We start from the raw sequence: 9,129 nt of genomic DNA on the forward strand, positions 1-9,129 counted from the left end.
TTCTGGATGCAATTAAAGACTTTAAGTCATTATTACTGAAACAGGATACAAGTGGAAAATATAAAGATCCATTAAAAAAATTGGAGGCCCCTTACACTTCAGTGTTGTGATGCAAAAATTCTATCAAAATGTATAGCGCATAGAATTAAAAAGGTATTTTCTGACATTATTCATTCTAATCAGACAGGTTTTTTACATGGAAGATACATGGGAGATAATATAAGGCAAGTACTGGAAACAATAGAACACTATGAAAAATCTGGGAAACCAGGCCTGCTATTCATAGCAGACTTTGAAAAGGCATTTGATAAAGTACGACTGGGGTTTATATATAAATGCCTGGAGCATTTCAATTTTGGAGAATCTCTTATAAAATGGGTTAAAATCATGTACATTATAGTAACCCTAGGTGTAAAATAGTAAATAATGGCTATTTCTCAGAAAGTTTTAAACTGTCAAGAGGAGTGAAACAAGGTTGTCCACTATCGGCATATCTATTTATTATGGCCATCGAGATGTTAGCTATTAAAATCAGATCCAACAATAATATCAAGGGATTAGAAATCCAGGGCTTAAAAACAAAGGTGTCATTGTACGCTGATGATTCATGTTCTTTTAAATCCACAACTTGAATCCCTCCACAGCCTCATAGAGGATCTAGATACATTTTCTAACCTCTCTGGATTACAACCAAATTATGATAAATGTACTATATTACATATTGGATCACAAAAAAATACAATTTTTACATTACCATGTAGTTTACCAATAAAATGATCTCACTCCAATACATTTTTATAGAAAGTTAGAAAAATAGATAAGATCTTGCTACCATGGAAAGGTAAATACCTGTCAATTCGTGGAAAAATCCCCCTGATTAACTCTTTAGTATTATCCCAGTTTACCTATTTGCTTATGGTCTTGCCTACGCCTAGCGAACAGTTTTTTTAATTATATGAGAAAAAAATATTCCATTTTATTTGGAACGGCAAGCCAGACAAAATTAAAAAGGCCTATTTATATAATGAATATGAATTCGGAGGACAGAAATTATTAAATATTAAAGCATTAGACATATCACTAAAATCTTCGGTCAAATGGTTCTCTAGCACATTAGTAAGATTGTCTCACCCAATGTTCAAGAATGGCCTTTTTCCCTTTATTCAGATTACAACCTCTCACTTTCAGTTATTTGAAAAGGAAATAATCTCCCAAATATCACTATTTCTAAAACAAGCCATAGAAAGTTGGTTGCAATTTCAACTTAATCCTCCAGAAACAACAGAACAAATAATGCTACAAATATTGTGGTTAAACTCAAATATACTAAACTTTTTTGGGGACAAAATGTTTAAAAAAGGTATAATCTTCGTAAATGATATCATCGGTAGGACTGGTGGAATTATGTTGCACATGCAGCTAACAAAAACATATGGAAATGTCTGCTCTACCCAAAATTACAACCAAATAATTGCAGCATTACCGCAAAAATGGAAGAGGAAAGTGGAAGGGGGAAAAAGTAAGGAACTTGTCTGTCGGCCTTGCATTAAAGAACATAATTGGTTAAAGAAAACTGTGATTTTGCTGCGAAGAGACAGAATCATTAGATCATTTGTTTTGGTACTGTCCATTTGTAGCTTTATTTTTAACACAGGTCCAGGAATGGCTAAAGGATTGCAATATTTACCTGGAGCTAACCCTGCAGATAGCATTACTGGGTGATCTGAAAAGTCATAGTCAATCGATCAATAATAGAATAATACTTTTAGCAAAAATGTTTATTTTCAATTTACAATCTGTAGAAACAACTACTTTTGTAAAACATCACAGTACAGTTGAAAAATATATGGCAAATAGAAATCCAATATGGATGGTGTTAAGAGATAGATGGGTGGTGTTGAATGGAGTTGAAGGATTGGACTAATAACAACTAACAACAACTAATAACAACAAGATAACTAATAATGTAAGCATACTGTGTCCATAATAAGTATATAGGTTATAGGTTGAGAGCTTTTGTGAAAGAGCACAGTTAGAAAGATATGGCATATAGAAGCAAACCGGATGGACATCATGAAAATGATCGGAGAGGTTGAGGGTAGAGGAAGTTCAGGAGTAAAAAAAACAAAATATAATTATTGTATAATTGACTGTGTCCATAAAATGTATATAGTATGTATAAGCTGGAAGTAGAGGCCTAAGCATTGTTGTTCACTAGTTTACTCCAATTAGGGAATTTGGGGTACAAACAAACAAAAAAGTATTGACTTTGGGGGGAGTGAATAGTTATGCACGCTCGAGTCTTCTGTTTTTATGTCTTATTTCTTGTTTCTTTCACAATAAAAAATATTTTGAATCTTCAAAGTGGTAGGCATGTTGTGTAAATAAAATGATACAAATCCCCAAAAAATCAATTTTAATTCCAGGTTGTAATGCAACAAAATAGGAAAAATGCCAAGGGTGGTGAATACTTTCGCAAGCCACTGTAGAGAGTGCACTACTTTTGACCAGAGCTCTATATATGGGCCCTGGTCAAAAGTAGTGCACTATAGATGTAATAGGGTGCTGTTTGGGATGCAACCACATGCAGTTTTCTCAAGGCTGCTGGTTCCAGTCCCACGGGTGTCGGTGTGACAGGTGTCTGAAGGCTGAAGAATATTTCTGTCTTGTCCTACTGACTGTGTCATGAGGCTGTGTGTGTGTGTAGCGGGCATGAGCTGAGGAATAGTTGTTCATGGTCACGTGAAGGTGTAGCCCCGCCTGCGACTTCGTATCCTGCCTGTCGTGTGAGTGAATAGAGTTATGGAGCGTTATGTTCTGTGTGTGTGTGTGTGTCATATACTTACTGTTGAGCAATTACAATATCCTAAAGATTACATACACACAGACACACTCTTTGCCCCTTCTCACACTAATCTTCCTCATTAACAAAACATTTTAATGAGATCGGAGAACACATTGGGAGGGATCTTAGACCATTCCTCCATACAGAATCTTTTAAGATCCTTGATATCCTTTGTCTGTGTTTATGGACTGCCCCCTTTAATTCAAACCACATAATTTCAATGGGGTTCAAGTCCGGACACTGAAATGGCCATTGCAAAATGTTGATTTCGATGTGTGCTTGGTGTTATTTCCTTGCTGGAAGATCCACTTGCGGCCAGGTTTTTAGCTAAAAAGTCCTGGTACCAGGTAAAGTTCATGATGCCGTTGACCTTAACAAGGGCCTCAGGACCAGTGGAAGCAAAATAGCCACATAACATCAAAGATCCACCACCATATTTCACAGTAGGTATTGCGTTATTTTCTTCTTATGTATCTTTCTTTCAACGCCAACCACTGGTGTATGTGGACACAAAGCTATTTTGAAATCATCCAACAAATCTAAAACCCTGGAGATCGCTAAGCTGCATTGGCACTTGGACTGGAACCTGTCTGTCCGGCTCTGTTTGAATGTGGCTTGATGGGAAAAAAGTTGTTCCTCTTGGGGGTGGCCGGCAGCGTAGGAGACAGCGCTTGTATTAGTGTGTGTGTACTTGTGTTTGAGTGAGTGGGTGTTTACACACCGGGGCCATACTTGCAAACATAAGCAGGCATTTAGTTGTCAATGGCCCCACCATGTTTACCCACAGGGTTTCCAGTAAAAACATGCCCTGTTAAAACATCACATTTACATGTATTGATTTATTTGTATTACATTTTTAAAAGCAACATAAAGAGACAGCAACAACCACTCTTCCACAGTTACATTCTCCTAACAACATCAAGAAGAGCACACAGTAGCCTAATTTAGAGGTGACTTCTTAGAAACTCTTCTCAGAAACTCAGAAACAATGGGAAACTCAGCAACAAGCCCAGAGACGGCTGCATCAGCAGCAGTCACACAGATTTTCAACACCAATCCCTGAGATTTGGGAATCGACAATACTTTCCAGACATTCTTCAGCCCGAACGCCCTAGATAACCTGTACAAGCTGTACAATTAACAAAAATTGGAAGTAGGCAGCTATGCACCAATGTGGACTAAGGGCCTAGTGACAAACCTAGGGGGACTCACCCGTATACCAAAGGTAGCAGGCTTCGGGGCTTTAGTCATATCTATAGTGATAGACATAGTCACAGCTTCCATCAAGAACCTGATCGCAGAAGAGAACAGCACAGACATTCTGCGCCGCATGTTTGCAGAAGAGAAGGCGTCCACTGTGTACAATGAAATGGAGGAAGCCCTCAAGAGATGTACGATGAACATACATAATGAGGCAAAGATGAAGAGCGACATAGTGTATGTGGAGCGTAGACTTAGTTCTGCGCGGACAACTCTAAAGAACTCCATGCTAGATGGCCACATGAGGACTCGTTCTCTCAAGATCTGGGTCAACGGAGCAGCCTTCCATGTCCAGATGCTGATTCACCTAGCTCGACTGGAGGAGGGGGGTGACAGCAGCCAAGTGCTAGCAGCCATCTCAATCTACCAGAAAAACCTGGAGCAGCTGCTCCTTAAGTACAAGGAATCTACACTGAACAAAAATATAAAGGCAAAATGCAAGGATTTTTAAGATTTTACTGAGTTACAGTTCATATATGGAAATCAGTCAATTGAAATGAATTAATTAGGCCCTAATCTATGGATTTCACATGACTGGGAATACAGATATGCATCTGTTGGTCACAGATACTTTTTTTTTAAAGGTAGGGGCGTGGATCAGAAAACCAGTCATTATCTGATGTGACCATCATTTGTCTCATGCAGCGCAACAGATCTCCTTTGCAGTTGATCAGGCTGATGATTGTGGAATGTTGTCCCACTCCTCTTCAATAGCTATGCAATGTTGTTGGATATTGGCGGGACCTAGAACACGCTGTCATACACGTCGATCCAGAGCACCCCAAACATGCTCAATGAGTGACATGTCTGGTGAGTATGCAGGCCATGGAAGAACTGGGACATTTTCAGCTTCCAAGAATTGTGTACAGATCCTTGCTACATGGGGATGTGCATTATCATGCTGAAACATGAGGTGATGGCGGCGGATGAATGGGACTAAAATGGGCCTCAGGATCTTGTCACTGTATCTTTTTGCATTCAAATTGCCATCGATAAAATGCAGCTGTGTTCGTTGTCCGTAGCATATGCCTGCCCATACCATAATCCCACCACCACCATGGGGAACTCTGTTCACAATGTTGACATCAGCAAACAGACAGCCATACACGCTGTCTGCCATCTGTCCGGTACAGTTGAAACCGGGTTTAATCCGTGAAGAGCACACTACTCCAGCGTGCCAGTGGCCATGTGTTCTGCGGTTGTGAGGCTGGTTGGACGTACTGCCAAATTCTCTAAAACGATGTTGGAGGCAGTTTATGGTAGAGAATTAACATAAAATCATCTATCTGGCAACAGCTCTGGTGGACATTCCTGCAGTCTGCATGCCAATTGCACACTCATTCAAAACTTGAGACATCTGTGGCATAGGGTTGTGTGACAAAACTGCACATTTTAGAGTGGCCTTTTATTGTCTCCAGCACAAGGTGCACTTGTATAATGATCATGCTGTTTAATCAGTTTATTGATATGCCACACCTGTCAGGTGGATGGATTATCTTGGCAAAGGAGAAATGCTCACTAACAAGGATGTAAACAAATTTGTGCACACAGTTTGAGAGAAATAACCTTTTTGTGCGTATGGAACCTTTCTGGGATCTTTTATTTCAGATCATGAAACATGGGAACAACACTTTACATGTTGCAGATTTTTGTTCAGTGTAAACCTAAAACCATTGTGTCAAAAACGTGCCTAAACACAGTCCAGGCCCTATCATGTACAGTATTATGGATGAAGACATTGGTAAATCTTTTTGGAGTGGATCTTTTTCAACTCATCCATTTGATTCAAACCCTTGGCTTCATCCACAAGTAATACTAAAGGCATTGGTTGATTATATTTTTTTTAATCCACAAATTATACAGGTGCGAGAGCATTTCAGGGTGGTCAGGGAAAATCTGTCTGAAATAATCAGTCAGAGAGAATACTTCATTCAGAATACTTAATACTTCAAGACAGACAAGATGCGCAGCGGTCTAAGGCACTGCATCTCAATGCTAAAGGTGTCACTACAAACCCTGGTTCGATTCCAGGCTGTATCACAATCCGGCTGTGATTGGAATCCCATAGGGCGGTGCTCAATTGGCTAAGTGTCGTCCGGGGTAGGCTGTCATTGTAAATAAGAATTTGTTCATAACTGACTTGCCTAGTAAAATAAAAAATAATGTCTGACTCCGGATCTAAGGCCAGCAATCTACTGTCCAAATTGGAGATTTTTGGTTCCAACCACCGTGGCTTTGTGAGACGCGGCGTGGGAGAACGGATGATCTCCGCATGTGTATTTCCCACCGTAAAGCATGGAGGAGGAGGTGTTATGGTGTGGGGGTGCTTTGCTGGTGACACTGTGTGTGATTTATTTAGAGTTCAAGGCACACTTAACCAGCATGGCTACCACAGCATTCTGCAGTGATACGCCATCCCATCTGGTTTGGGTTTAGTGGGACTATCATTTGTTTTTCAACAGGACAATGACCCAACACACCTCCAGGCTGTGTAAGGACTATTTTACCAAGAAGGAGAGTGATGGAGTGCTTAGATGACCTGGCCTCCACAATCCCCCGACCTCAACACAATTGAGATGGTTTGGGATGAGTCGGACGGCAGAGTGAAGGAAAAGCAGCCAACAAGTGCTAAGCATATGTGGGAACGCCTTCAAGACTGTTGGAAAAGCATTCCAGGTGAAGCTGGTTGAGAGAATGCCAAGTGTGTGCAAAGCAATCATCAAGGCAAAGGGTGGCTATTTGAAGAATCTCAAATATAAAATATATTTTGATTTGTTTAACACTTTTTTGTTTACTACATGATTCCATATGTGTTATTTTATAGTTTTGATGTCTTCACTATTATTAAACAATGTAGAAAATAGTAAAAATAAAGAATAACCCTTGAATGAGTAGGTGTGTCCAAACCTTTGACTGGTACTGATATATATATATATATATATATATATATATATATATATATATATATATATATATATATAGAGAGAGAGAGAGAGAGAGAGAGAGAGAGAGAGAGATAGTTGAAGTCAGAAGTTTACATACACCTTAGCCAAATACAATTTAACTCAGTTTTTCACAATTCCTGACATTTAATCCTAGTAGAAATTCCCTGTCTTAGGTCAGTTAGGATCACCACTTTATTTTAAGAATGTGAAATGTCAGAATAATAGTAGAGATAATGATTTATTTCAGCTTTTATTTCTTTCATCACATTCCCAGTGGGTCAGAAGTTTACATACACTCAATTAGTATTTGGTAGCATTACCTTTAAATTGTTTAACTTGGGTCAAACGTTTCAGGTAGCCTTCCACAAGCTTCCCACAATAAGTTGGGTGAATTTTGGCCCATTCCTCGTGACAGAGCTGGTGTAACTGAGTCAGGTTTGTAGGCCTCCTTGCTCGCACACGCTTTTTCAGTTCTGCCCACACATTTTCTATAGGATTGAGGTCAGGACTTTGTGATGGCCACTCCAAAACCTTGACTTTGTTGTCCTTAAGCCATTTTGCCACGACTTTGGAAGTATGCTTGGGGTCATTGTCCATTTGGAAGACCCATTTGCGACCAAGCTTTAACTTCCTGACTGATGTCTTGAGATGTTGCTTCAATATATCCACATAATTTTCCTTCCTTATGATGCCATCTATTTTGTGAAGTGCACCAGACCCTCCTGCAGCAAAGCACCCCAACAGCATGATGCTGCCACCTCCGTGCTTCACGGTTGGGATGGTGTTCTTCGGCTTGCAAGCCACCCCCTTTTTCCTCCAAACATAACGATGGTCATTATGGCCAAACAGTTCTATTTTTGTTTCATCAGACCAGAGGACATTTATCAAAAAAGTACGATCTTTGTCCCCATGTGCAGTTGCAAACCGTAGTCTGGCTTTTTTATGGCGGTTTTGGAGCAGTGGCTTCTTCCTTGCTGAGCGGCATTTCAGGTTATGTCGATATAGGACTTGTTTTACTGTGGATATAGATACTTTTGTACCGGTTTCCTCCAGCATCTTCACAAGGTCCTTTGCTGTTGTTCTGGGATTGATTTGCACTTTTCACACCAAAGTACGTTCATCTCTAGGAGACAGAACGCGTCTCCTTCCTGAACGGTATGACGGCTGCGTGGTCCCATGGTGTTTATACTTGCATACTATTTTTTGTACAGATGAACGTGGTACCTTCAGGTGTTTGGAAATTGCTCCCAAGGATGAACCAGACTTGTGGAGGTCTACAGTTTTTTTCTGAGGTCTTGGCTGATTTCTTTTGATTTTCCTATGATGTCAAGCAAAGAGGCACTGAGTTTGAAGGTAGGCCTTGAAATACATCCACAGGTACACCTCCAATTGACTCAAATTATGTCAATTAGCCTATCAGAAGCTTCTAAAGCCATGGCATCATTTTCTGGAATTTTCCAAGCTGTTTAAAGCCACAGTCAACTTAGTGTATGTAAACTTCTGACCCACTGGAATTGTGATACAGTCAATTATAAGTGAAATAATCTGTCTGTAAACAATTCTTGGAAAAATCACTTGTGTCATGCACAAAGTAGATGTCCTAACCGACTTGGCAAAACTATAGTTTGTTAACAAGAAATTTGTGGAGTGGTTGAAAAACAAGTTTTAATGACTCCAACCTAAGTGTATGTAAACTTCCGACTTCAACTGTATATATATATATAAATATATATATATATATATATATATATGTATATATTGTTAGGGTGTTGGGGTAGATTTATGTCATCCTGTCTTCTGGAGATTTTATTATCTCTTTACTTTATTTAGTCTGATCAGTGGAGTAATTCTCATTATTAACAATGGCCTAAAATATAGGGTAATTACTGTGCTTGTCAGCAAGAACACTACTGTTATTCCCCAAACTTATTTTATTATTCCACTTCCCACTTGTGCCAGAGTAATAACATATTTGAAATCTGATATGCCTACTTGTGTCTTTGAAAATGAATGATATGAGCTGCAGCCATTCATGGACAGTTTTGAATAAGTAATACAAAGAAGTATTGGATATTAAAT

The sequence above is a fragment of the Coregonus clupeaformis genome, chromosome 12 (genome assembly GCF_020615455.1).
Source record: "Coregonus clupeaformis isolate EN_2021a chromosome 12, ASM2061545v1, whole genome shotgun sequence".
Taxonomy (NCBI): domain Eukaryota; kingdom Metazoa; phylum Chordata; class Actinopteri; order Salmoniformes; family Salmonidae; genus Coregonus; species Coregonus clupeaformis.